The sequence below is a fragment of the Marmota marmota genome, unplaced genomic scaffold (genome assembly GCF_001458135.2).
Source record: "Marmota marmota marmota unplaced genomic scaffold, marMar, whole genome shotgun sequence".
Classification (NCBI taxonomy): Eukaryota; Metazoa; Chordata; class Mammalia; order Rodentia; family Sciuridae; genus Marmota; species Marmota marmota.
The window spans coordinates 2810859-2838551 of NW_026000316.1; positions in this window are offsets into that span (position 1 = coordinate 2810859).

Here is a 27693-nt window from a genome sequence, read left to right on the forward strand (position 1 = left end):
ATATAAAGTCACCACTCATAAATCAAATACATTTCTATACATCAGTGATGAATCCTCAAAGATAAATTACTAAAACTACCTCATTTGCAATTGCCTCAAAAATAATAATAAAACACTTGAGAGTCAATCTAACAAAAGAGGTGAAAGACCTCTACAATGAAAACTACAGAACCCTAAAAAATTTGAAGAAGACCATAGAAGATGGATAGATTTTCCATGTTCTAGGATGGGCAGAAGTAAAATTGTAAAAATAACCATATTACCAAAACTGTTATACAGATTTCATGCAATTCCTAATAAAATCCCAATTACATTCTTCATAGAACTAGAAAAAGCAATCACAAAATTCATTTAGAAAAATAAGAGACTCTGAATAGCCAAAGCCATCCTTATGGAGAAGAGTGAAGTAGGAGGCTTCACAATACCAGATCTTAATTCATACTGCAGACCTATATTAACAGCAATGGAATGGTATTGACACTAAAGTAGACATGTAGACCAATGGTAGAGAATATAAAACACAGAGACAAACACACACAAATACAGTTATCTCATACTACACCAAAGCATGAAAAGCATACATTGGTAAATGATAGCCTCTTCAATAAATGGTGTTGGGAAATCTGGAAATCCATATATAGCAAAATATAATTAAACTTTTATCTTTCACCCTGCACAAAAATCTTCTCAAAGTGAGTCAAAGACTTAGGCAGTAGAACAGAGAACCTGTGCCTAATAGAAGAAAAATTAGAACCAAATCTTCACCATGTCAGCTTAGGAACTGACTTTCTTAACCAGACTCCTAAAGCACAAGAAATAAAATCAAGAATCAATAAATGGGATGTTCAAACTAAAAAGCTCTTCTCCACAAGGGAAACAATAATTTGATGAGACAGCCTACAGAATGAGAAAAATTATTTACCACATGCACCTCAGATAGAGCACTAATCTCCAGCATATATAAAGAACTCAAACAATTTAACATAAAAAAATAACCCAATCAAGGAATGGGCTAAGGAACTGAAAAGACATTTCGCAGAAAAAAAAAATACAATTGATCATCTCTAGCGATTAGAAAATTGCAAATCAAAACTTCTCTATGATTTCACCTCACGCCGGAGAGTCAGGTGGCAATTATCAAGAATACAAGCAACAATAATTGTTGGTGAGGATGTGGGGGAAAAATGTACACTCACATACTGTTGGTGGGACTGCAAATTGGTGCACTGTTAAGGGATGCAGTATGGACATTTCTCAGAAAACATGGAATGGAAGAACCATGTGACCCAGTTATCCTACTCCTCTGTTCATACCCAAAAGGCTTAATATCAGCATAATATCAGTGATGCAGCCACATCAATGTTTACAGCAGCTCAATTCACAATAGCTAAGCTATGGAACCAACCTAGATGCTCTTCAACAGGTGAATGGATAAAGAGGATGTTGTACATATATAGAATGCAATAGTACTCAGACTTAAAGGAGAATGAAATTCTGGCATTTGCAAGTAAATGGATAGAGCTGGAGAATGTCATGCTAAGTGAAATAAGTCAGACATCAAAAGTAAGAGGCCAAATATTTTCTCAATAAGTGGATGCTAATCCATAATGGGGGAATGGAGGGAGAATGAAGCAACTTTGGATTGTGCAGAGGGGAATGAGGGGAGATGGACATTATTAGCCTATATACATGTATAATTACACTACCAGTGTGACTCTATACCATGTTCAGTCAGAGGAAGGAGAAGTTGTGCTTTATTTGTGTAAAATGTGTCAAAATTCATTACTACCATGTATAACTAATTAGAATAAATTTTAAAATAAAATAAAAATGAATACTATGAAATATCTAAAATAGTCCACTTCATAGAGACAGAACATAAAATTATCAGAGGTTGGGGAGAGGGTGGAGAATGAAGAAATATTTTTTAATGATTACAGATTTTCTATTTAGGAAATGGAAATAGTTTTGAAATAGTAGTGGTAGTTGCACAACATTGTGAATATAAGAATGCCACTGAATTGTACAATTAAAAATTTAAAATGGAAAACTTTATGTTACATATTTTACCACAATAAAAATAATTTTTAAAAAACATATTGAAAAAGTAGTAAAATTTTTCCTTGTTGAGATGTTTAAGGTGGACTGATTATTTTCAGGGACTGTCAGATTGGTAATGTATCAGGCATTGACACTGTGGCAAATGTTCAAGTCTCAGTGGCATGTTCTCTAAATGTTTCTGGGCATGGAGGCAGCTAAGGAATCAACTTGCTTGTAAAGGACAATGTATACTAATTTTTCCATGTCTAAGTAGGCATTCTTTTTCCAAAATGCTGTGCAGAACTCATGTTCCTAGGCCAAGTTACACCCCACTGAACAGCAAATCACACCTGCAGACACTAAAGTTCCAAGGAATCTGAGCTATGGCCTCTTTACTGAACAAGGATTGAGTCTCTGGTGCAGGGAAACTGCCTCAGTGGTGGTGGATCCTACAAACACCCTTGAGCACAAATACAACTTCTAAGTACTTGGTGTTCCTTTTTGGAGTGGGCAGTTGCAGGCCCCAAACATTTTGTCAAACCCAACCAGGGCTCTTAGCTTCAGCTCCCTCAGTAAACCCTGTAGAATTAAACTTTCTCCCACACTGAACCCTAACTATCAGTGCTATATGTGAATTCTTCTCTCCACTCAGTAGACCAGCAGACTGCACATCCTATTGCCCAATTTTTTGAATGAGTCTGTCATAGCTTCTTTCCTGGACCCTAACTGACATTCTGTAGTTACTCACCAGATGCATTTAAAAGAAGGGTGGTCATTAAGTCTTGGATATATAAAAAAAGTCATACTTTCTGATCCTCCATGCAGAATGCCTATACAACAATGTCCCTCTTAAGATGGCTGCCTCTCTTGGCATTTTCTGAATCCACAGAAAATTGCATTGCCTCTGTTGGGCATATGTCCTTTGAAAAATCCAAATATTTTTTTTCTGTTGATGCTGCTATTCTCTTATTTGATCCATGAATGCCTAGCATGACTCTAGTCTCTTTTGTTCTACAGTTCTCTTATTACAATAACAAATATTTTGGGGTTTCATCTGCTCACTATCTTTCTCAAGTTGCACTCCAGTGCTTTCTCATGTTCCCTCTATCAGTTTATTTGATTCAATTTCAGGCAGCAACTGACAAATGCTGATGCCTCAAGTCTATGATTTTTGTCTTTTAACTTGTATACTAGATTTAAGAGATTAATGCAATTCTCTAAAATATTAGTGTCTTCTGGAGTTGATTATATTTTTGAACTTAGAATGTGTTTCAAAATTTCATGTTACTGGGTCTCACTCCTTGTTACAGCTTCATGAATATTTTTAGCATTTCATATAAGACAGTTCTATTGTTGAAAAACTCCTTCAGCCTTCATTCGTAAAATTACCTCTCCTTTACTTCCAAAGGACAGTTTTTCCATGAGAAGTATATTGTTGGCTGGGAGGTTTTGTTGTTGTTTTTGTTGCTTCTTTTAGCATTTTGAATCTTTGAATATATCATCCCCTATCTCGTGTGATAAAGATGTTTTTGTTTAGAAACATAGGCTCATAGAGGTCCCTATGTAGCTAAAGAACTTTTGTATTTCTTTTGCTGCTTTGAAAATTCTTTCTTCAATTTGATTTTTGATGGTTTGATTATAATAATGTCTTGACATAATATTCTTTGGTTTGAGTTCAGTTGAAAACTTTTGAGTTTCCTGTAACTAGATGTTTATTTATTTTCCCATATTTTGGTAGTTATCAGACATTATAACTTTGAATAAGCTTTCTATGTTTTTCTTCTATTTCCTCAATGGGCTCTTTAGCCTTCTTGATGACATCACATAAATGTTGTAGACTTTCTTCATTCCTTAACATTCTTTTTTTTTTCTCATGAGTACTCAAATGACCTTTCTTCAATTTCACAGATCATTACTTCTGCTTGGCCAAACTGCTTTTGATGATTTTTTTTTTTTTTGCATTTTATTTATTGTATTCATTAAAGAGAATATCTGTTGGGGTTTTTCATGATTCCACTTTATTTAACATTTTATTTTTCTTTGTTGTGTAGTTCTTATTCTCTTGTAGCACATTGTGCTTTCCTGAAACAATTACTTAGAACTGTGTTGTAATGCAATTTGTAGACTAGTGATGTCATATTTGCTGTTTTTTTTTTTTGTGTGTGTGTGTTTGTTGTTGCCTCAGCCAATGTCTGGCCATTTGTTGAAACTGTGACCTCTTCCTGACTTCACAGAGTGCTTTTGGTGGGGAAAATCCTTTTCCTCTGAGTAAGTATGAAGGTACCAGCCAGGTGTGGTATATTCGTTCTAGTTCTAATGAAGGTATAGTGGCATATATGATTCCTTAGCTCAGCTTAGCTAAAGCAAATATTACAAATCCTTTCTGTAGTCAAAACTGAGTGATGAAATTGGTGACAAGAGCATTGGTAATTTTTGGTAGTTAAAGCTACTGGGGTCCTCCTGATTTCTTTCTCTCTTATTGGAAAAGCTATGGCAAGAAAGATTCTTCCTGCAATAAGGTATGGCTGACAGGTTATTTGTAGTGGTGATTGCACAAATATATTGTATGTAGCAATGTTGGAGTGGTCACAGAGTCAGAGTTTGAAGCACAGACATGCACTGTGAGACTATGGCTCCAGAGTCAAAGGGGAGTGGTAGTAGAAATGTCTGGAGCAAAAATTTTCTGAGTGTAGCATTGGTAATGATGTGTGCATAATGAATGCTGTTGGAGCAACCATGGTGCTAGTATCCAGAACTTGGACATGAGTAGAGCTACAATTCTTAGATTTGTAGCTATGGCACTTCAACTGAGGTATGGTCCTAATATCTTAAGCATGGACACCAAAAAATCAGATGTAGAGCCAATTTTGACATTACTCATGTGTGAAGAATGACTGCTCATTCATAATCTGGAATATGAAAGTGTCCACTGCTATAGCAGCTATGTCTTTTATGGTGAAAATGATACAAAGTAGGCATAGACTCAATGCTTGGAGTGGAAGCACAGGCAAAAAGACTGTTAGATTAAGGATCTAGGTCTCTGTCTAGTATGCAGTGACACTGGCTCCAATAACTGATATATAGGCATTCAGAGAGCAGTGGAAGAGAGAGAGGCTGATGCTACAGAGCTTGAATACAAGCACATACATAATTGATGCACCTCACAGATTTGGGTTACACATGGGCTTGAGGGGGATGGTCTTCAAAGGCGGGGGAACAATACTAACTTCTTATCTGAGTAAATGGTAGTGGCAACAGTTGTTGGCTACTTCTATGGAAAAAAAATCAGTTAATGTTCTCTGCTTAGTGATGTTATTATGTAGAGATAAAGCCTATTGCTGTTGCCTGGTGTGAGACAAGGTTGGCTTTGTTCTCACAGACTTGGCTAAAAATGTTCTTATGGTAGATTGTGCTACTTCTATTGACTACTATCAGGTGGAAATCAGATTATGGTATTGCATTTTTTAGAGTCTGCATCATGTAGATCAAGCACTGTTGTCAGTGGGTTGTAGTCTGCCTTCCTAGTCCCTGCTGGACTTTCCCTTTCATAGTTACTTTCCCAGTGAGATGGGCTTTTCTGGTTTACCCCATGGAAGAAGGTGGTGCTTGAATTTTCTGACAGAATATTGCCAGTGGAGTCCAAAATCATCTCTATGTCCAATACCATTTATAAGTAAAGTGGTTGAAAAGAAGTGCAACACAAGATTAGTATTGCTGTTGTTGTTGATGTTTGTTTGTTTGTGCTTTCTGGTATGTGCCTTATAGTTGCTGGTTGTAAAGTTCCCTCTTTCCCAGTCCAGTGTACATGGGAAGCAAAAACTAAGAAACACAAGACATTCAACATAGTGTCATTTTTAAAATCCTGTTATTCCCTAGCTAGTCTTTCCTCTTTACAACTTTCATAGTTTATTTTTAAATTGTCTGTTGAATTATTTTCAGGTTACTTAGTTTTGTTTAGAAGAGTTGTGAAAAGTTGCTCTAATCCACTTGTGCTAAAATGAAAAGTAAATTATTTATATAACATTTCTGACATTTTCTAGTTTTTTTAAACTAATTTCAAGAGAATTTATATATGTTCATTGAATGTTTTCATTACAACTGCCTTTAAAATACTTGTCAGTTAATTGTAACATCTTATTCACCTCTGTATTGGTATCTGTTGTCTTTTCTCATTTGTATTCTGATTCATAGTTCTTAAATTAACAAGTAATTATGACTGTATCTGAGTTATTTTGTAATTTATAAGACAGTGTTTTTTAATTATTTTTTAATCAGGCAGCCCTATTTAACTGTAGTATAAGGAAAAAGTGTGTGTGTGTGTGTGTGTATGTGCATGTATCTGTCCCACTGGCACCAGGGAGTGGAGAAATGGAAGGCTTATTCACACTGTTTGGTCAATGCAGAGTGGATATAAAAACTAAGCTTATCACTTGGCCCTGTTGAAAAAACAACGTAGAGGAGTAGAATACATCACAACTACTTCCATTTCCCATAACCACATTGCACATCATTGATACAAGGCATGAGTAGAAGTTCAGGTCCCTACTGGACTCTCTGAATGAAAAGGGGTGGAGAAGCAGAGTTCTTACTATCCTGACCATGTAAACTTAGGAAGTTTCTGACATGTTGTTCTTCAAGTGTTGAGATTCCTAGATATTCCAATTTCTTCTTTACAATTGTTGGATTTTTTTTTGTCTTTGCTGCATGACTATTGTGTTATGTCTATGTTTAAATTACAAGAATAAATATATGACGTCCTGACCAACAAGCTCTTTAAAAACACCATTTTCAGGTTCACTGCTACCAAATGTTTGTGGATTCATCTCCTCAACAGGCCCTGCTGCCACCAGGAATATAACGAAGTGTTGCCTATCTCTAATTCACATAACTTTATTGAGCCTTATTGATACCAGCTACCCTACCGGTATAGGCATATCTCTTCAGCAAAACCTACTGACTCCAGAATAGGGAAGAAGCAGACTGAATACTAATCTTGCATTACACTTCTTTGTCAACCACTTTACTTATAAATGGTATTGGAAATAGAGATGAATTTTGGACTCCACTGGCAATATTCTGTTATAAAATTCAAGCACTACCTTCTTCCATGGGGTAAAGGATCAGTTCCATTCAGTTTCAAGGTATCAAGAAAATCAGCAAGCTCCCTGTTTCTAATGAAATGTGGAAGTAAAATTGCATCCCTCCTTATCCCTGTTAATACCATTCAGTGGGGAAATAATCGTTCCTTGTTTGACCTTGCTGACCCTACCATGCAGGAAAATTGGAGTGCGACTATATGCTTTGTCTTACCCCACAGATCAGTTCCCCACTCAGCCCCTTTGAAATCATGGATGTCCAGCATTTTTTTATTTGTGTTTGGTTGGCTTATGGTAGGAATGGCAAAATGTTTTCTGTTGTTAAGCCACCCTTTTTCAAGTCCATAGACTTATATTGAAACTTCTTTGGTTGGCCTGTTAATAGTTATAGGTTGGTGACTTTTGAAATGCCCTGTTCAGTAAATATGAGAGGAAATATAAAAACCTTAGGAAGTGACTGACATGTTCTTCAAGTGTTGAAATTCCTAGATATTCCAATTTCTTCGTGAAAAGTGTTGGATTTTTTTTTGTCTTTACTTCATGACTATTGTGTTTTGCCTATGTTTAAATTACAAGAATAAGTAAATGACTTTCTGTCCAGAACTTGGTCCATTTGTATGCTTTTTATTTAAAAAATCAGCATATGTAAATTGATTTGACACTGAAAATACTTAAAATTTTACAGGCTCTTCATTTAATTTACTTAATATTTAATTTTATCAGCACCTTACAATGGAGACTAGACCTAATTTCACTTTACTAAACTTGCCCTTAGAATTTTTTTTATATAAACATAAATAAACAAATGGATATTGACACTTTGGTGATACAAGGGAGATTAATGGGATTAGTTTGTGCATTAACTGACTCCCTGTTCAAGTGTTGCAAAATATAACTACCATTGAGATTTTCCATTAATTGGTGAAAACTTCCATGGTCTTTTAAATTTGCCAATCTTTACTTGGTACCTCTTTTTTGAGTAAAGAACATTTTAATTATGCATATAAATTGCTTTCTACCATTATCTATTATGCTATTTGTATTTTATTAAGGCGAGTTTTCTTATTGTTTTCTGTTACTTTGACAAAATATATGAGACTGGATGCTGTGATTTGGCTGTGGTTTAAGGATAACCCTTAAACTTCATTTACTGGAATCTTAGTCCACATTGTGATGGTATTGAGGCTTTGGAACCTTTAAGATGTGGGGCCTGTTAAAAGTTAATTAGGTGATTGGAGTTCCATGAATGGATGAATACTCATTCTGCAGAGTGGATTAAGTCTCATAGTATTGAGTTAGTTCCTATGAAAATAGGTCATTATAAAATTAGTGGCCAAGTGTCCTTAATGGTCTTTTCATTCCTGTTTCACTACATGATCCCTGTATCTTCCATATGTGCCCCTGCCATTGTGATGCCATTTATCATAAGGCCCTCATCACCTCAACAAAGGGAAGTATATGCTGGCACCATGCTTTTGAATCTGCATATCTATGAGCTAAAATGACCAGTTACTTTATAAACTACTCAGTCTCAGGTGTTTTAATAACAGAAATGGAATAATGTGCTGTGTAATTTGTGAAGAAAAGAGGTTTATGCTCATAACACTGGCATTTTCACAGCTTCTGGTGAAGTCTTCATGCTATGTGATATCATGATAGAAGCATAAGAGTAAGTGTGTGTGTTTAGAAGAGGGAGGACACAAAAGATCTGAACTGCTTTATAAAAGCCTGCTCACATAACAGCTAATTCAGGATTGCAAGAAAAGCATTAATTCTTAAAAGCCTCAATGTTTTTCAACATCGTTACATGTCAATTTTGTTGGAGCCAAACCATTTTCTATCAAGAGTAATGACTGTGTAAGATATTGAAGAACTTTTTTTTAAATATGGGAATAAATATAATGAATATTCTATCCATAAGCTTATGTCTATTCCCCACAACCAAGAAATTAGAATGGTCTTAATTTCATAAACTAAAACAATTTCCTCAGTCTTGTTAAGTTTTTTTTTCAATGCAGAGACAAGAAAAAAATATTTAAAATTTAAAACCAAACTTAAATACTATGAAGGCAGTAATAAGAGGAAAGTTCACTGCATTAAACTCATTCATTAAAAACGAAAAAAAAAATCAACAAATAAAAAACCTGACATTACATCCCAGAGAAAGAAAAAAAAAAGAGCAAACCAACATCCAAAAGTAGAAGAAGAGAGGAAATAATTAAATTCAGGGATGATATCAATGAAATTGAAATAAAAGAAACAATTCAAAAAATTGACAAAACAAAAAGCTTGTTCTTTGAAAATATAAATAAAGTCAAGAAAACCTTAGCCACCCTAACAGAAAGAAGGAGAGAATACATTCAAATTTCTAAATTTTGTGATGAAAACGGGAATATCATGACAGAATTATTGAAACAAAGAAAACAATTAGAAACTATTTTGAAAATGTATATGCCAGTAAAATAGAAAACCTCAAATACATCAACAAATTTCTAGAGTCATATGATCTACCCAAACTGAACCAGGAGGACATACACAATTTAAATGGATCAGTTTCAAGCAAGAAAGTAGAAGATGCCATCCAAAGCCTTCCAACCAAGAAAAGCCCAGCACAAGGCAGATTCACAGTTGAATCTACAAGACCTACAAAGAAGAATGACCAATACTTTTCAAATTATTTTATGAAATAGAAAAGTAGGGAACACTTCCAAATTCAGTCTATGAGGATGGTATCTTCCTGATACCAAAACCAGACAGAAACACATCAAGGAAACAAAATTTCAGACCAATGTCTGTGATGAACATAGATGCAAAAATTTTCAATAAAATTCTGCAAATCACGTATGAAAACATATTAAAAAATAGTGCACCATGATCAAATGGGGTTCATTCCAAGGATGCAAGGTTTATTCAACATATGGAAATCAATTTTAAATGTAATTAATCACATCAATAAACTTAAAGATAAGAATCATATAGTTATATCAATTGATGAAAAGAAAGCAATTGACAAAATACAGCACCCATTCATGTTTAAAATAGTAGAAAAAATAGGGACAATAGGAACATACCTCAACATTGTAAAAGCTATCTATGCTAACCCCAACACCAGCATCATTCTAAGTGTAGAAAAATTGGAAGCATTCCCACTAAAACCTGGAACAAGACAGGGATGCCATGTTTCACCAATTCTATTCAACATAGTTCTTGAAACATTAGTCAGAGCAATTAGACAGACAAAATAAATTAAAGGGATACATATAGGAAAAGAAACACTCAAATATCACTATTTGTCAATGACTTGATTCCATACTTAGAGAATTCATAAACATCCACCAGAAAACTTCAAGAATTAATAAATGAATTCCTCAGAGTTGCAGGATATAAAATCAATAGCCACAAATCAAATGCATTTCTATACATCAGAGATGAAATCTCTGAAAGAGAAATTAGAAAAACTACTCCATTCACTATAGCCTCAACAAAACAAAGCAAAACAAAAAAACTTGGGAACCAATTTAACAAACAAGGTAAAAGACCTCTACAATGAAAACTACAGAACACTGAAGAATGAAATTCAAGAAGATCTTTGAAGATAGAAAGATGTCCCATGCTCCTGGGTAGACAGAATTAATATTCCCAAAATGGCCATACTACCCAAAGTGCTATACAGATTCAAAGTGATTCCAATTGAAATCCCATCCCCCTTTCTTCTAGATATAGAAAAAGCAATTGTGAAATTCATTTGGAAAAATAATAGACCCAAAATAGCCAAAGCAATCCTTAGCAAGAAAAGTGAAGCAGGAGGCTTCATAATACAAACTATACTACAGAGCTATAGTAACAGCAATGGCATGGTATTGTCACCAAAGTAGACATGTAGATCAATGGTACAGAATAGAAGGCACGGAGACAAAGTTACATAAATACAGTCATCTCATATTAGACAAAGATTCCAAAAACACACGTTGGAGAAAAGAGAAAGCCTGTTCAACAACTAGTGCTGCAAAAACTGAAATCCATATGAAACAAAATAAAACTAAACCCCTATCTCTCATCATGCACAAAAATCAACTCAAAATGGATCAAGGAAGTAGGAATTAGACCAGAGACCCTATGGCTAATAGGAAAAAAATAGGTCCAAATCTTCATAATGTCAGATAAGGCCCTGAAATCCTTAAAAAGACTCCTAAAGCACAATAAATAAAATCATAAATCAATAAATGAGATGGATTCAAACTAAAAAGCTTCTTCTCAGCAAAAGAAACAATCAATGAGGTAAAAAGAGAGGCTACATTTTGAGAACAAATTTTTGCCACAAAAAATGTCAGATAGAGCACTAATCTCCAAGATATATAAAGAACTCAAAAAACTTAACACCAAAAAAAAAATCAATCAATAAATGGCTAAGGAGCTGAACAGACACTTCTCAGAAGAAGATACACACTCGACCAACAAATATATGAAAAAATGTTCAACACCTCTAGTAATTTGAGAAATGCAAATCAAAACTACTCCAAGATTTTATCTCATGCCAGAATGAGATGTTTTCAAGTCAAAATGGCAGTTTTCAAGAATACAGACAACAATAAATGTTGGTGAGGATGTGGGAAAAACCTACACTTATACATTGCTGATGGGACTGCAAAATTGTGCAGCCAATCTGGGAAGCAGTATGTAGATTCCTTACAAAACTTGGAATTGAACCACCATTTGACCCAGCTATCCCACTCCTTGGTCTGTATGCAAAGGACTTAAAAATAGAAAACTATAATGACACAGCCACATCAATGTTCATAGCAGCAGTATTCACAACAGCCACTGTGGAACCAACCTAGATGCCCTTCAATAGATGAATGGAAAAAAGAAACTGTCACATATTACACAAGGGAATATTACTCAGCAATAAAAGAGAATAATATCATGGCATTTTCAGGTAAGTGAAAGGAGTTAGAGAATATCATGTTAAGTAAGTCAATACCCAAAAAACAAAGAATAATGGTTTCTCTGATAAGTGGATGCTAATCCATAATTGATGGGGAGGCATGGGATGAACAGAGAAACTTTGGATTGGGGAAAAGTGAAGGGGAAAAGGGTATGGGGGTAGGAAAGATGGTGGAATGAGATGGACATCATTACCCTAGGTTCACGTATGATTGCATGAATGGTGTCACCCTATTTGGGGTACAACCTAAGAGGTAAAACAATTGTGTTCCCATTTTTGTGAGGCACTAGGTTTGATCCTCAGTACAACACAAACATAACCAAATAAAATAAATGTATTGTGTACATCTACAAATGAAAAAAAATTAAAAATGTATACTGTGAAATGGCAAAACAAAAAAACAATATACATATTATTTCACATGTGTGATATTTTTAGTTGTGATAATGCTCAAAATATCTAATCTCAGGCTGTGGATATGGTTCAGTGATAAAACATTTGCTTTGCATGCGCATTGCCCTGAGTTTGGTCCCCAGTATTGAAAAAAAGAATCTAATCTCCTGTGATTACACTGCCCTTAACTATAGTAACCATGTTGAACATTAGTACTCATGATTATATTCCTTCTACGCTAAGAAATTTTGTATTATTTGAGTAACACCTTCTGAAACCCACTTCCTCAGCCCTCAGTAACTGCCATTCTAATGTCTTCTACTATGTGTTCAACTCATTTAAATTCCACATGTAAGTGAGGTAATGAAATATTTATTTTTCTGAGCCTACTTTATTTCAAGCAACATAATGTCCTCCAGTTTCATTGGATGTTGTAGAACAGGAAAAGATTTACTTTTTAGGTTGAATAGAATTCTACTATTTATAAACATCAAATTTTCTTTTTCACTTATCTGTTCATAGGTTGTTTCTATATCTTGGCCATTATCAATAATACTTCAATAATTACCAAAATTCAGATACATTTTTGCAATACTTATTGCATTTCCTTTGGATCTATATCCTTTATCCACATCATCAACACTTGCTATAATTCTTTGTTTGATAATAACCATTCTGACAGTGATGAGTTGATTCTTCATTGTAGTTTTAATTTGCCTTTCCTTAACAATTACTGATGTTAAGCAATTGTTACTATACCCGTTAGTCATTTACTCTTCTTCTCTTTAGAAATGTCTATTCATGTGCTTTGCCCATTTTTAAAACAGGTTGTCTGTTTTCTTGTTAATCAATTGTTCAAGTTTCTTTATATTTAAGATAGTAACCTCCTATAAATTATAGGGCCTGCAAATATTTTCTCTCATTTTCTTATGTAGTCTCTTCAGTCTTTTGATTATTTCTATAGTTGTATAGAAGATTTTTACTTTGATATAATCCTATTTGCCTCATTTTTGTTTTTCTTGCCCGTGCTTTTGGGGTTTTATACACAAATTTCTTGCTTAGTTCAATACTGTGAAATATTCACCCTATTTTTTTTCTAGTAGTAGAGTCTATAATAATGATTGTCTGAGGTTTGAGAGGGTTGAAAGAGGGTAGATGAGGAAAGCATGATTAATGGACAGGATGTAACAGTTAGGAAGAATAAATTCTGGTGTTCTATTACACAGTAGGGTGACAATAATAAATAAACATGCTAATAAAAAGAATTTTGTATATTTTACCAAAAAGAAATGATGATTGTTTTTGGTGATGGATATGCTAATTATTCAGACTTAATTATTATTCAATGTGTACATGTATTGAGCATAATATTTGATCCAGTTAAGTTGTACAATTAGTGTGTATGAAATAGAATAAAATAAAAACTTTAAAAAGAATATTAAGACAAATTAGAACATATTTTTATCTGAATAAAAAAAATGCAAAACAATATACTGTAAAAGTGAATTAACATCAATCAATAGAATTCATCAGATTTTTAATAAATAGAAGATGTCTTTATATTGGTAAATAGAGAAAAATACTTAAAAATAGAATACATAGATGGTGAGAAAAAATTGACTTAGGAAGAAATAGAAATGTGTTTAATCTGATAAGTGTTATCTGAAAAACTTGTAGAGTGTACATCATACTTAATAATGAAATTTAAATTTGTGAGATAAAGTCAAGCAACAATTTTGAGGAAATTTAATTCTTTCTGAATATTTTTGATACAAAACACTGAAAAATCAAATAGTCTAAGTTTACACCACTAGAGTCTAGAGAAAAACAACAAATTGATAACCTGTAAAAATTAGGAGGAAATTATTACTTAATGTAAGAACACAAATACATAAGATAAAAACAAATTGTCAATTGAGAAAATAATCTTATTCAATTATTTAATAATAATAATATTATAAATTGGATTATTGCTGCCAATTTCTTCTCTTTCTCACTTAATAGAGTCACATATGCACATATCCTGATTTGTGGCTTTACAATGTCATCCTAAGTGGACAAGGATTCCATCCCACAATGTGATTATTTACTTCACCTTATAAATTGCTTTATCTTAGACAATGTTTGTATAAATAATAAAATGTTTGTTCTAAATTCAGGTCTTAAGAAAACATTGCATTTTTATCCTCCTCTACTTGTACATTTGTAATATGACACAAGTAAAACATGCCCAAATTATTTGCTACTTTAAAAAAAGAATGAGGAGAAACATGCAACAAAACCAATTTCAAATTGCAGAATTAACTAAGAGTAGCTGACACGTAGACTGAAATACAGCCACTCACAAATCCATGGAGGAGAGAAAAAAGTGTTTATAATTGTAATTAACATAACCTTAGATTTTTTTTCTTATAGAGCATGAATAAAACAGTGATGTTTTATTTTAAAAATTGATGAAACTGGCAAAAAAATCAAGGAATAGAAAGAGAAAATAAAAATTACCAATGACAGAAATAAAGAGTAAAACCTACAAATATGAAAAGGATAATAAAATGATACTATAAGCATTCATATTAATAAAACAAGGAGGCATTTAGAGTAAAATTTAATATAAGAAATATAAAATTGGAGTACTTCATGTCTATTAAATGAATTGAATTTGTTACTAAAATTCTATGAAGAAATTAAAACAAATATGGAAAACATGTTAATCTCAAATGGCTTAAATGAGTTTTTGAAATCCTTCTATTCCAAAAATTATACCAATATTTTACATGTTTTTCCCAAGAACAGGAAAAAGTAGAACTTTTTTCATTTCATTTATGGAGCATTATGACTTTATTCACAAAATATGAGAGGAAAAGAAAATTCTAAAAAAAATTATTTATTCATGATTTTGATTTTCAAGGTCCCAGTTACATGTGGTCAACAACTATCTGAAAATATTAAATAGGAAGTTCCAGAAATAATAATTCTTAATTTTTAAAATTTCATTCACTATTATGCATAGCATGATAAAATACTATGCCATCCTGTCTCATACAGCCTGAATTATGAATAATTTCTTTGTCCAGTATATCCATACTGTATATACTACCTGCCCAATAATCAAGTGTTGAGAGCCACAGCCGAAGGGGCCCCAGCAAACTTTCAGACTGCCAGCTGATGATTGGCTCACAGCGCCCCAGCAACATCTAGCTGATTGGCTCCTCTGCGGTGATGCTCATTGGCCTGTTTCCCTGCCCTTTCAGACCACGGAGCTGCTCATTGGGGGACTTTTTTGGCTCCGCCCATGAGACCCAGCCAATCGGCCTCAAGAGCAGGAGGATTGTGGGAGGTGGAGAGGCTTGTGGTTGAGAGAGAGGCTTGTGGGAAGCCGGTGGTGGCAGTTGGGCTCTGAGGGTTTTTCCTGAGGAGCGGTTTTGTTTGGCATGTGTGGTTCTAAAAATAAAGTTCGTTTCTTTTGACAAGTGGCTCCTGAATTGTGCCCAGCCAGACTGCGGCATTTGGTGGCTCGCACGGGGAGGGACTGAGGGTAAGTGATAAGGTAAACTGCTTGCCCCTGAGGGCAGGGCGAGAGGATGGGTACCATTTTAAGATTCCTCTTTTGTTTTGCTTCACTTTTGTTTTAAGTTGCCTGTCCCTGGAGATGNTTCCTCCCTTCTGCTTGTCATGATAGTTCAGCTAAAATTTTGGGGCCAACAGAGGTGAGGCAAAGAACCTCACCCCACCCGCTGGTACAAAGACCTCTCCACAGGTGTGGCTGTATACTGGACCGGTAGTCAGTGACGCATAAGATCCAATTACAATGGTACCAACCTAAGACAGGAGGCTGACGCCTTGAGGTCAGCTCATCCGATAACGGGTAAGGACCATATGTACTATTGGACAACCTAAGGCAGGCACGGTCCCTAAACCACATGCTTGTTGTTTAAACAGAGAGGGGGAGATGTTGAGAGCCACAGCCGAAGGGGCCGCAGCAAACTTTCAGACTGCCAGCTGATGATTGGCTCACAGCGCCCCAGCAACATCTAGCTGATTGGCTCCTCTGCGGTGATGCTCATTGGGATGTTTCCCTGCCCTTTCAGACCACGGAGCTGCTCATTGGGGGACTTTTTTGGCTCCGCCCACACGACCCAGCAGATCGGCCTCAAGAGCAGGAGGATTGTGGGAAGCCGGTGGTGGCAGTTGGGCTCTGAGGGTTTTTCCTGAGGAGCGGTTTTGTTTGGCGTGTGTGGTTCTAAAAATAAAGTTCGTTTCTTTTGACAAGTGGCTCCTGAATTGTGCCCAGCCAGACTGCAGCAATCAAGTAGTAGCTGCCCTAGTTAAGCAAATGAACTGTCATTGTTTCACAATGTTTGTGTTCAATAAACATGATGCATGTATGGTTTGTTGCTTTCTATGATTTCAGGTATCTACTGGAGTGTCTTAGAACATATCTTGGAGGACATGCTTACAAAACTGAATTCCAGATGGATTACACTCATAAATGTAAAACTAAAACAATTAGCTGTTATAAAAATGTTACAGAATCCAAGCATACATAAAAGTTAGAGAAAATTGTTAAAGTGGGCACAAAATGTGTTAATGATAAAGGAAAATATGAATTGGATCACATTTAAGTATCTAGCATTATTATTTATTAAAATACACTGTTGAGAGAGTGAAAATTTAAGTTTTATAGTATGAAAAGATATTTCTAATCTATCCAACAAATTATTACACCTAGCATATATATGTAACTTCTAGAAATATGTAAGAAAAAAAAACAAATTTTATGAATGAAAGGATAAGAACCAAATAACTCAATAGAAATATTGGCATAAGACTTTTCACAGCCCCTTAAGAGAAAAGTGCATCCTAATAAGCAATATGCACATAAAAATGTGCATAGTTTCACTAGTTACTAGAAAAATGCAAATTTTAACTACATATGTACCAGAATTGAAAAAAAAATGAAAAGGTTATAAGTATCAATTTTTGGTGAAAATCTAAAGCAACTATAATTTTTTTGTACTCTACTTGTAGGAGTATAAATTGGTAAGCACTTGAGGAAACTGTTTATCAATGTTGTTAAAGGTAAACACGAGCTTATTCTGTGACTTAGCAATTCCATTCTATAGCAAAAATTCAACAGAAATTTGTATAGTTAATTAAAAACTCATATACCACATACAAAATTATAATAATAATCTTCATCTTATTCATGTTAAGCAAACCTAGAAGCAATGTAAATTTCCATAAATATTATTCTAGGTTAATTTGTATTACTTTGTTAATATTGTGAATATATATATATATATATGTATATATATATGTGTATATATATATATATAAAACAATTCATATGTATGTATATATACATATATATCAATTTAAATAAACAATAATAAATAATATGTGTGAATCACACAAACATAATATTAAGCATAAGCAATACACAATATACATAGTATTATTTTCAAAGGCAGACAGAACTAGTATATTCTGTTAAATGTGTGGTTTGCACCTAAAAAGACACAAGGGACCTTCGGTTTCTTGATCCAGGTGTGGTTGATATGTTATTTTCATGTTTTAAATATTGATTGAGTGGTTTACATAGAGCATACATACTTTTTATTATATAATTTACATTGAAACAAACCTATTTAGAGGTTAAAAAAGCTCATCTAACTAATTTCCATTTAAGGTGAGACTACCAAAAAGGAAAGGTCATGAATGGAATCCTTGAGGTGGAAAAAACCTTGACATGTTGGAGGAGATAAAAGTGACCAGTGTGACAAGTGATATTGATAAGAAATGAGGCTAGTGTATAGCCCTGAAGACCATGTTAAGTAAGGATCATAAACTTTATCTGAGGAGTAATGGGAAAGCATATAAAAACCTTAACCAGTATCATGGCATATATCATTTTACTGTTATTTCTAAAATATTGAATGTGTGAGACTAATGTATCATAGTGGAGCAAAATTGAGTGTTAGGATTCAGATGAGGCACCAAAAAAAGAAATAATAATGTATTGTATAATGTTTGGAACAGTGAAATTCAAAATAAATGGACTTGTTTAAGAAATACTTTGGAGGTTGACTGGGCAGAGATTAATGATGAATTTGTTCAAGAAATAAGATATATTTATCAATTGTGATTCATATATTTCTTTTTTTTCACCTTGGTCATACTTAGGGTGACAGTATGAATAAATAGTTGTTTTGAATGAAGAATACTAATTTAATTTCAGATATATAAACTTACATATGTAATTCTTAATTATGGTAAAAATAACATAATTTGTTACCATCTTAACCACTTTTTAGTGTACACCTTAGTAGTTCTAAATATATTCATACTGCTGTACAACAGAGCTCCAGAAATATTCTTCTAAAACTGAAATTACCTATTTAACAATGAATTCTAATTATCCCTTCTCCCGAGTCCCTGGCAACCATCATTATATGTTTTGCCTTTATGAATTGACTCTTAGATACCTCACATTAGTGGGATCATGCAAAATTTGTCTGTTTTGTGACTGGTTTATTTCACTTTGCATAATGTCATCAAGGCTCATACATGTTCTAGAATATGACTAAATTCCTTTCCATTTACTGGTCAATAATTCTCCATTGTATGTATATACCACATTTTGCTTTTCCACTTGTATATAGATGGATATTAGTGCTGCTTAATTTCAGACATTTTAAGGTTGAAAGTACTGTGAGAATTTCAAAGGGAAATATCAAGGAGGCAGCTATAAATTGGAGGATACAAGTTATATTCAACATATAATATAAATGGCAAAGATTAAGGGAAACTAAAAGATTTGCAATTTAGACTCTATTATTATTATTATGCACATGTATAATATAAATTTTTAATCATATATAATATACATATATAAAATACAATGAGCTTTTCTAGGTTAGAAAAGAATGAGAACTCTAATTTAATTATTCATAAAAATCTAATTGATAGTGTTATGTATGTTAACTATACTACAAGTGGATTAAAATGTGACAAAAATAATTCAATATTGGGATGGAGTTCTAGCTCAGTTGAAGAGAACTTGCCTAGCACATGTGAGGCACTGGGTTAAATCTTCAGCACCACATAAAAATAAATAAGTAAAATAAAGGTATTGTATTCATTTACAACTAAAAATATTTTTTAAAAATTATTTGATGCATAAATATCCAGAAAAGAAAGCATATGAACAAAAAGCTTAAAAGTAGAGGAAAGAGACAAAGCAATAATACAAGAAACTATCAGGGGTGAAGGAAAGCACTTTTCTGGATCAGAAATATTGGAAGGTACTTAAAAGATGAAGTAAACTACCAGGAATTCTTTGATTACTAGCTAGGGGAATCATTAGTCAATTTTTGTAAAAGCACATGGAAAAAGCTTTCCTTGATTTTGTAATTGATTTCTTGTAGGTCTAACTCAATGCATGCAATATCAAGAAAAATGTGTTCTTAACTGAAAGTCTGAGCTAGGAAAACCCCAGGGCCTAAGGATTTATTTAAAAAGCCAAGTTCTCCAATAAGGTCAACAGGATTTTCAAATATATTTGGTAAATGTGGCCTAAGAAGCCAGAAAATACTTTTTATTGTTGTTATTCTGGGATGGTGAAAGGAGTATACTGTGAATCCCAGAGTGTTTATTAAAGACTGAGTACTGGATCTTATTAAAAGTGGGTTTTCTGAGAGACTAAACTAAATACGAACATTTTAAATTCTTTCTATCAGATCTGTTCTGAAAATTATACTCTGCTATTGCAGCCACGTGAGATAATGATAAAACACTACTACTATTGTGGGTGAGAATGTAAGGTAATCTTTGGAATTTGTGTAAAAATATTTTATTTTCAATGATTTAAAATTTATGACACTAGTTTTCCCAATACTAAAATGAACACTTCTCAATTTTACAAATTTAATTGTTGAGGTTATTTTCTATAACATTTTATTATTAATTTGTATTACATATTTCCAGCATTTATTATTATTATTATTATTATTATTATTATTATTATTATTATTGTCAAGAACAGTTTAGGGAGAAAAGATTGTAATGAGGATCTATTTTTAAGTTAATGAAGTTTATAATATCCCAGATACTGATTTTTGTTGTTGTTTTTGCTAAATTCAAACACTCAAGCATTTCCAGTACGTGGTTAAAAGTTGTTTGAATGACTTCTTCACTGTTATATGATTATATAGTAGATACAAAATATGACATTAATCTCAAGATATTATTACTGTATTCATGTCCTGCTTAAAAATAATATAAAATAGACTAATCTCATCAATTTTGGCTATATATCAATATCCATGTGTTGATTGATGAGTAGTTGAAACATCATTGTAACAATAGATAACTTGGAAATAGAGGCTTATCCTTTTTAAAATAAATTCACTCAGAATAAATTTAATTTTTAATAATTCAGGACAAAATTTCAATAAGATTTTATAAGTATTTATTATGCATTTAACAATATATTTAGCTTCATGAGAAATCAAAAGAAGTATAAAAACACACTGATTGAGAGCTCACTCTGTTCCAGAATCTGTGTTAAGCACCTTACCTTAATTATCTCATTTTCACAGTGAATCTATGAAGTAGAACCAATTATGATGTCAACTTTAAAGATGAGTTGGAAGTGGTGGCATATCCATGTAATACCAGCAGTTTGGGAGACTGAGGTGGGAGGATAACAAGTTCAAAGCCATGCTCAGCAACTTAGCAAGATCCTGATCAACTAATAATAATAATAATAATAATAATAATAATAATAATAAATGGCAGGGGATATGGCTCAGTGCTTAAGTCCCCCTGAGTTCAATCCATGGTATCAAAAATAAATAAATAAAGATGAAAAAATCTATAGCATAGAAAAGTAGCTTTCAAAAGATATTCCAGATAACAAATAGCAGAAGCCAGATTCAATCTCAGTCTAATTATCCTTAGAGCTTGAGTTATGCTGTAATATACTCTTCTACTTAGAGTCTTAAAGGCAATAGGTTCAGAAAAATGGGCCTAGGCACCCATCTAATGGAATATAATTAAGTGAAAAATCATGTAAACTAGGCAGATATTATCATAAGGTATTAGAATTAGTTTCCTTTTTTCCCCTCTTTTTGTGCTTTTCCAGAGATGAAAGACTTTAGTGGCAATTTCTTCCTCAGCATTATGTTTGTGTCCTGCTATAATTGTAGGAACTCTCATGCTCAATAACATTAGAGGTAATGAAATGGGATCTCATGTGTTTTCTCTTTCTTTCCTTCCTGTGCATACATCTAATATGAAGGTAATTTTTACCCCCAAAGCTGTTTACTATCTTGTTACTCACAAGCAAAGATCAAAATGCACAGTATTGATTCACTTCATGTCAAGTTCCAAGTATGACTCAGTCTTAATCTGAGTCCTTAATAGGATTATACTGTATAGTATTCCATAACAGGTATCTTTATACAGCCTGTATCTTTCCTTCTTCCCTTTTATTCTTTCTACATTCCACTAATAACTTCCTAAACCTCTCCTATTTTTATGTCTTTTTCAAAATAAAAATTTTCAGTGAAAAACTACCCTTGTAACATTAAAGTTAAAAGGTTATAGAATTTCAGCTAAGAAATTCTCAAACATAAAAATGTATAGATCAAGAGAAGGGCATGGTTATATGAGCCAATAGTCTGAGCTACTAAAGAGGTTGGGGCTGGAGGATCACTTCTCAGGAGTTTGAGGATTGCCTGAGCAACATAGTAAGAACTTGTTGCACCATTCTACTAAAATGACCTCCTGCCATAATAATCTATCTCAGTCTCTCTAAATTCCTATCTCTTCCATGAACTTATTTTAAATTTTATTTCCTCCATGACCAACTAAGTCACAAGGATTTCCCTTTCACTTCTGAATTTCTCCAATGTTCTGACTTTTAATCATTATAGAATTATATGGTTAATTTGAGACTTAAAGGTCATGCAGTCTAAAACTCCATTTGATGATTATGTAAATTATATTAAAACAATTTCAATCATAGGGAACTTACTACATTGTGAAGTTATCAATTTTTCCTTCGTGCAACCCATGGTTTACTTTCTAAATTAGACTGAAATAAGCTCTTTTACCATATTTTCTCATGGTACTTGGACTATCTTTTTGTTACCAACCATTTTAAAAGTCCATGAGATCACAAATATCATAAGTAAAACAGAAGGCATTAGTAAGACAGAAGTTAGCCTGTGGTGAAAAATGAACTAAAATCAGAGACATACATAAACTGAATTTTAGTATGGAAAATTGACTACTTTAGAAAGCAATGATTCTCTCCCCTATGTTAATTATTAAAATGAATGTGCATTACGGTTACAGTTGTCTCACATATCTGCTTTCATACTAGAAGATCTACTATTGCAGCTATATCACTATTTATGTCCTACCTTGAACAGCCTGTCTGTATGATTTCCAAGATAATTTTTGATAATGAAGAATATATAAATAATGATATAAAGCATGTAATTTTCTTGAGCACCCATACAATAAACTCCTACAGAATGATGAAATTGGAATGTATAATTATCCATTAGCCATTTCAAACTAAAAGACAAAATTCAAAGCCATATATATTCCTTTCATATTATATGACTATTTGAAATAATTTTGAAATTTTCATTAAAATTTTAGTATATTCATTGTATTTCCCAACATTGCACCATCAGCAAATTGGATTATCTTGAATTATCTTCTTCATAGGCATAAATGGTAAAAGTATTAAGAGAATGGAGCCAAAAAGAGATCAGAGAAAATCAAACTTCTGATTGATAGCAATCTACAGATGAACATAGTATATGACTGGTTGAAGACTGTTAAAAAATAAAACTTCACAATTATACTATCATTCAAAGCATATTTCTATATATTTATTAATCTTATCATTTTTGACCTTGTAAAAGGACTTTCTGAATATATTAATGGCAAACACAAGACAGTAAATGATCATTTGGTTTGTACCTATCACAAATCATAGTAAAGGAAAACAAAGAGAGAAACATGAGCTCCAAAGTTATATTATATTTTTTGGAATGCCAATCTGATACTTATCAGATGTGTGATTTTAGATGTATTACTTAATTTCTCTGTTCATTGATAAATTTATCCATCATATTAATAATAATAAACACAAACTCATGGGATTGCTGTGAATATTAAAATTGTTAATTAATATATAATACTAAAGATGGTGTCAAAAACACAGTAGTTTTTTTAATGTAACTACTATCTATTGTTATAATTAGTTGTTAATTCTGCTGGTAGTGATGGGGTTATGTCAATTATAAGTCTCTGTAATCATTGTTTCAACTTGTATAGTATTGTGAACTAGTAGAAATCAAAAAATGCCTGATTTATTTTTATCCAGTGGACATTTTTTGAGCATTTTCTATATGTAAGAAACAGATTATTTTACTAGTAACTGGTCTAAATTCATTAGAAAAACAAGTCTGTTTAAGTTTATACACAAACAAGAATTAGAAAAAAAGCAGGATGAGTGGTGGATTAAATTAAAACACCTAGGTGACATTTTTGAAGTAGATTATCACACAGGAAAATTGAGAAGAAAAGATAATTTTCCACAAATAAAGAGTCTTAGTAAATAAAATAAAACATGAAGAAACTTTGAGAACTTTTGATAGTAATATTAACCTAATTGAGTGCAAAAAATCTTTACTAACAGCACCTGGTAGGTTCAGAGAACTAAATATTATTTTCATGAAACTGTAAAGTAATTTATAATAGTGAAAAACTAGAAATAACATCCAAGTCCAAAATTATGGCATTTAGTCAATATCAATTATAATATACATCCATGATTTAAGGTGAATATAAACAGACATTGAAGAATGATAAAAAAATAAGGTACAAAATAGACAGTAGAGTAACCAAGAGAGAAGACAAATTAACAAAATTAGATATTAAAGAAAAAAAACAACAATAGACATTACTGAAATCATGAGGATCATTAGAAACTCTTTTAGCACATTATACTCAAATAAGCTAGAAAATCTTGAAGATATTGACAAATTTCTAGAGATATATGATCTGCCCAACTTGAATCATGAGGATTTAGTAAAGTTAAAAACATGAATATCAAGTAATAATTTGGAAACAGCTATTAAAAGCTATCCAACAAAGAAAAACTCAGGACCAGATGGATTCTCAGCTGAGTTCTACAGAACTTTAAAGTAGAACTAATTCCAATCATTCTCGAATTGTTCCATGAAATAGAAAAGGAGGAAACACTGCCAAATTTATTCTATAAAGCCAGTATCACCCTGATATCAAAACTAGACAAACACATAAAATAATGAAAACTTCAGGATAATACCTTTGATATAGATGCAAAAATTTTTAATAAAATATTGGCTAACCACATTCAAAAACCTATTAAGAAGTTAGCATACCATAACCAACTAGGTTTCATGCAGGGATGCAAGGTTGGTTCAACATAAATAAATAAATGTTATTTACCAATTAAATGGAATTATTGACAATAATAACATGATCATCTCAACAGAGGCAGTAAATCTGACAAAATCTAGTATCCTTTTATCATTGAAACACAAAAGAAACTAGGGATAGAAGAAATTTAGTTAGACATTTTAAAGGTTATAAATGACAAACATAAGACTTACATCATACTTAAAGGGAATAACATAATGGAAAACATTTTAAAAACAGAAACAAAACAAGGATGTCCACCTTCACCCCAGTTATTCAATGTAGTCCTTGAAACTCTAGTCAGAGGAATCAGGCAAGAAAAGGAAATTCACATGATACAAATAGGAAGAGGAAGTCAAATTATTTCTGTTTGATGATGGCAAAAAATTTTATATGTAGAAGACTCAAAATATATTTCACCAGAAGGCTTCTAAAGCTGAAAAACAAATTTAGTAAAATGGCAGCATACATGATCAATGTACATAAATCAATCACTTTCCTATATTCCAGTAATGATTCTGGTGAAAATAAATTAGGAAAACTTTCCCATTCACAATAACCTCAAAAAAAACACTTAGAAATTAATCTAATGAAGGAGGTGAAAGACCTCTACTTTAAATGGAAACAATAGGATGCTGAAGAAAGAAATTAAATAGAATCTTAGAACATGGAAAGACCTCCCATGTTCTTGGATAGGCATAATTCATATTCAAAATGAATGTTAAAATGGCCATATTATCAAAACCTATATACAGATTCAATGTCATCACAATCAAAATATCAATGACATTCTTTAAAGAACTAGAAGAAAATTTATTTAGAAGATTCTAAAATTTATTTAGAAGATTTAGAGACCCAGAAGAGCCAAAACAATGCTCAGCAAGAAGGGCAATTCCAGAAGCATACTAATTCCAGACCTCAACTTATTCATAGAGCTATTACAACAAAAACAACATGGTATTAGTACCAAAACAGATAGAAGGGACCAATGGAATAGAAGACAGAGAAACCCCACATAGATAAAGTCATATGATACTAGACAAAGGTGTCAAAACATACTTTGAAGAAATAATAGTCTTTTTTAACAAATTGTCCTGGTAAAACTAGAAATTCATATGTAGAAGAATAAAATTGAAACCCTTTCTCCCTCCCTGCGCAGAAGTCAACTCAAAGTAGATCAAAGACCTAGGAATTACAGACCAGAATTTCTGAAACTGCTAGAACAACATGTAGACTCCTCACTCTTAAGATATTGCAACAGGAATCAACTTCTTTCACAGGATTCTTAAAGTGCAGGAAATAAAACTGAGAATCAATGAGTGGTCATTATGAAATTAAAAATCTTCTTCACAGCAAAGTAACAACATAAACCATGAAGAGATAGCCTATAGAATAGTAGATTTTTGCCACCTTCTCCTCAGATAAGTCATTAATATTCTGGATATACAATGAATTCAATAAATGTAGTACCCCAAACCAAAATAACTCAATTAATAAATGGGCAAATAATGAAATAGTCACTTCTCAAAATGATAAATACTAATGGTCAATAAATATATGTAAAACTTTTCAATGTCTCTAAAATCAGTGAATCAATACTACAAATCAAAACTACATTTATATTTCATCTTACTACAGTCATAATGGCAATTATCAAGAATACAAATAATGGGGCTGGGATTGTGGCTCAGCGGTAGAGCGCCCGCCAAGCACAGGCGGGACCCAGGTTCAATCCTCAGCACCACATAAAAATAAAGGCATTGTGTTGTGTCCATCTACACCTAAAAATATTTTTAAAAAGAATACAAATAACAATAAACACTAGAGGATGTGGGGGAAAGATACAGTCATACATTGTTGGCGTCTACAAAGTAATGCAACCATTCTGAAAAGCAGTATATTATAGTGATTCCTCAAAAAACTAGGATTGGAACCACCATAGAACCCAACTATCCCACTCCTCAGTATATACTAAAAAGTTCTAAAGTTAGTACACTATAGGGATGCAGCCAAATCAATGTTTACAGGAGCACAATTTATAATAGCCAAGTTATGCAGCCAACCTAGATGAATGGAGAAAGAAAATGTGGTTTACCCATAAAAAATGAAATATTAATTAGTCATAAAGAAGAATGAAATTATGACATTATGACCTAATTATGTTAACATGAATCCTAATTTTATGAAAAGGTAAAATGAACTAATAAAAATAGTCAACAGAATATTGTGTCTAGTAGTTCTATTTTCCTTCTATAATGTGTATATGGAGAGATTTGTTGGAAACAACAAAGATGGAATTTCAGCTAGCTTAAATATTCTTTTTTTTACCATCATTATGCTATAATATTTTCAAACATTCAACAACAATAAATTTGCATTATATTTGTGATTGAAAATGTATTACTATGTTTATTTTATATTCAGTACTCAGTGCATCAAATTTTAATATTAAAGGATATTAAAATACATATCACTCATACCTCACAACACTTTTATGGAATAGATGAAATACACATTAATCCAATTTAAAATGAAAAAAACAAAATTATATGGCTCATTAGTGTCAGATTTAGGGGTATAATCTAGTAGATTTTATCTTGTTGTGTGCTGAACATGTTGGGGTTAATATAAGAATCATAATCATAATTATGTCACTACTTATTTTGAAATATTCCAGGATGGATATATTTCAATTCCTGAAATATTTCTTGAGCCCCCATATTTCCTAAATAA